General features: G+C 45.5%; 1 long non-coding RNA gene across 1 annotated transcript; it reads right to left on the reverse strand.

Annotated features, from left to right (window-relative positions):
* Nucleotides 1-637: 637 nt before the first annotated feature.
* Nucleotides 638-2,403, reverse strand: LOC121311799. The gene is made up of 3 exons (XR_005949534.1): nucleotides 2,351-2,403; nucleotides 1,012-1,119; nucleotides 638-908 (listed from the first exon to the last, which is right to left on the reverse strand). It is a non-coding gene; the product is annotated as an uncharacterized LOC121311799 (long non-coding RNA).
* Nucleotides 2,404-2,930: the final 527 nt, after the last annotated feature.

Here is a 2,930-nt window from a genome sequence, read left to right on the forward strand (position 1 = left end):
AGTGTGTGGTTATTTCAGCTCCAGCACAGATTAAAATGAATCACACAGAACAGTGTGTGGTTATTTCAGCTCCAGCACAGATTAAAATGAATCACACAGAACAGTGTGTGGTTATTTCAGCTCCAGCACAGATTAAAATGAATCACACAGAACAGTGTGTGGTTATTTCAGCTCCAGCACAGATTAAAATGAATCACACAGAACAGTGTGTGGTTATTTCAGCTCCAGCACAGATTAAAATGAATCACACAGAACAGTGTGTGGTTATTTCAGCTCCAGCACAGATTAAAATGAATCACACAGAACAGTGTGTGGTTATTTCAGCTCCAGCACAGATTAAAATGAATCACACAGAACAGTGTGTGGTTATTTCAGCTCCAGCACAGATTAAAATGAATCACACAGAACAGTGTGTGGTTATTTCAGCTCCAGCACAGATTAAAATGAATCACACAGAACAGTGTGTGGTTATTTCAGCTCCAGCACAGATTAAAAAGAATCACACAGAACAGTGAATCACACAGAACAGTGTGTGGTTATTTCAGCTCCAGCACAGATTAAAATGAATCACACAGAACAGTGTGTGGTTATTTCAGCTCCAGCACAGATTAAAATGAATCACACAGAACAGTGTGTGGTTATTTCAGCTCCAGCACAGATTAAAATGAATCACACAGAACAGTGTGTGGTTATTTCAGCTCCAGCACAGATTCAATTCCAGTATAAAAACACAACCAGTTACATTAAGATTAAAAACTTGCTTATAATGATTTCTAATGAGTTGGATTTCAGGTCCAGGGATGTCTTTGTGGTAGTTAAAGATACTGCTGGAGAAACCTGGACTGGGTTTCCAGCATCTCTTCATTAAGTGCTTTACTTACCCATAGGCTCAAGCTTTCTCTCCATGGCTAGAAGAAAAACAGTACAGTCCATATTATTGTAAACCTGTTTGACATGTTTAAAATGCACAGAGCTATATGAAATTCCTCATGAGAACGATAAAGTTCATACCATCCATTCTTTTCCATTGGATCACCAGCAGAGGAATGGCTCCAATACTGAGAGCTAAAGTCAAGCAGAAAGCCACCATCCATCCAGAGACTCCTGGGAAAAAATCCCCTGGAAAACAAGACAGCAGCTCAACACACTGGAAAAAACACACCCCTCCCAACACTGACCACACCCCTCCCAACACAGACCACACCCCTCATAGAGAGCATTCCACACACCCCTCCCAACACTGACCACACCCCTCATAGTGAGCATTCCACACACCCCTCCCAACACTGACCACACCCCTCATAGTGAGCATTCCACACACCCCTCCCAACACTGACCACACCCCTCATAGTGAGCACCCCACACACCCCTCCCAACACTGACCACACCCCTCATAGTGAGCATTCCACACACCCCTCCCAACACTGACCACACCCCTCATAGTGAGCATTCCACACACCCCTCCCAACACTGACCACACCCCTCATAGTGAGCATTCCACACACCCCTCCCAACACTGACCACACCCCTCATAGTGAGCATTCCACACACCCCTCCCAACACTGACCACACCCCTCATAGTGAGCATTCCACACACCCCTCCCAACACTGACACATTCCCACACACCCCTCCACTGACCACACCCCTCATAGTGAGCATTCCACACACCCCTCCCAACACTGACCACACCCCTCATAGTGAGCATTCCACACACCCCTCCCAACACTGACCACACCCCTCATAGTGAGCATTCCACACACCCCTCCCAACACTGACCACACCCCTCATAGTGAGCATTCCACACACCCCTCCCAACACTGACCACACCCCTCATAGTGAGCATTCCACACACCCCTCCCAACACTGACCACACCCCTCATAGTGACTGGTCACACACTAGTTCATGTGTTTGATTCAGACACCCCTCCCAACACTGAGTTCATGTGTTTGATTCCAACATTGACCACACCCCTCATGTGTTTGATTCAGATATTGACACCACTAGTTCATGTGTTTGATTCAGATATTGACTGGTCCACTAGTTCATGTGTTTGATTCAGATATCCCCTCCCAACTGGTCCACTAGTTCATGTGTTTGATTCAGATACCCCTGGTCCACTAGTTCATGTGTTTGATTCAGATATTGACTGGTCCACTAGTTCATGTGTTTGATTGACTGGTCCACTAGTTCATGTGTTTGATTCACACACCCCTGAACACTGGTCCACTAGTTCATGTGTTTGATTCAGATATTGACTGGTCCACTAGTTCATGTGTTTGATTGAGATGTTGACCACACCCCTATGGTCATTGTCAGTCAGGCTCAATCCACAAAGATGTGATACTCACTGGATATGTGGAGTTTGGATTCCCAGTCTGGTTTGGGTGTTTTACTTCTAAGCCCACAGGAGAACACATTGGACTGCTGTTTGATTTTGATGTAGCTGCTGACACTGAGGAACCCCTGACTGTCCCTCTGCACTGTTGTGTTGGACAGTGATGTCACATCGTTTCCATCCCTGTCTCTCCAGATCACTTCAGGTTCAGGGCTCCACCCCTAGATCTGCACACCAGCCGGGTTTGCTCTCCTTGTGAAGAGTCCATAGTTCATGTGTTTGATTCAGATAGCTGACTGGTCCACTAGTTCATGTGTTTGACACAGATATTGACTGGTCCACTAGTTCAGACAGTTTGATTCACATATTGACTGGTCACTAATTCATGTGTTTGATTGAGAGACTGTCAGGGAATATCAGTGAGACACACACAATAGATGGTCAGTGTCAGTCAGGCTCAATCCACAAAGATGTGATACTCACTGGGAATGTGGAGTTTGGATTCCCAGTCTGGTTTGACTGTTTTACTTCTAAGAGACAGTGAACACACACTGCTGATTGATTTTGATGTAGCTGCTGACACTGAGGACACT

This window comes from Polyodon spathula, unplaced genomic scaffold, assembly GCF_017654505.1.
Source record: "Polyodon spathula isolate WHYD16114869_AA unplaced genomic scaffold, ASM1765450v1 scaffolds_3286, whole genome shotgun sequence".
Taxonomy (NCBI): Eukaryota; Metazoa; Chordata; class Actinopteri; order Acipenseriformes; family Polyodontidae; genus Polyodon; species Polyodon spathula.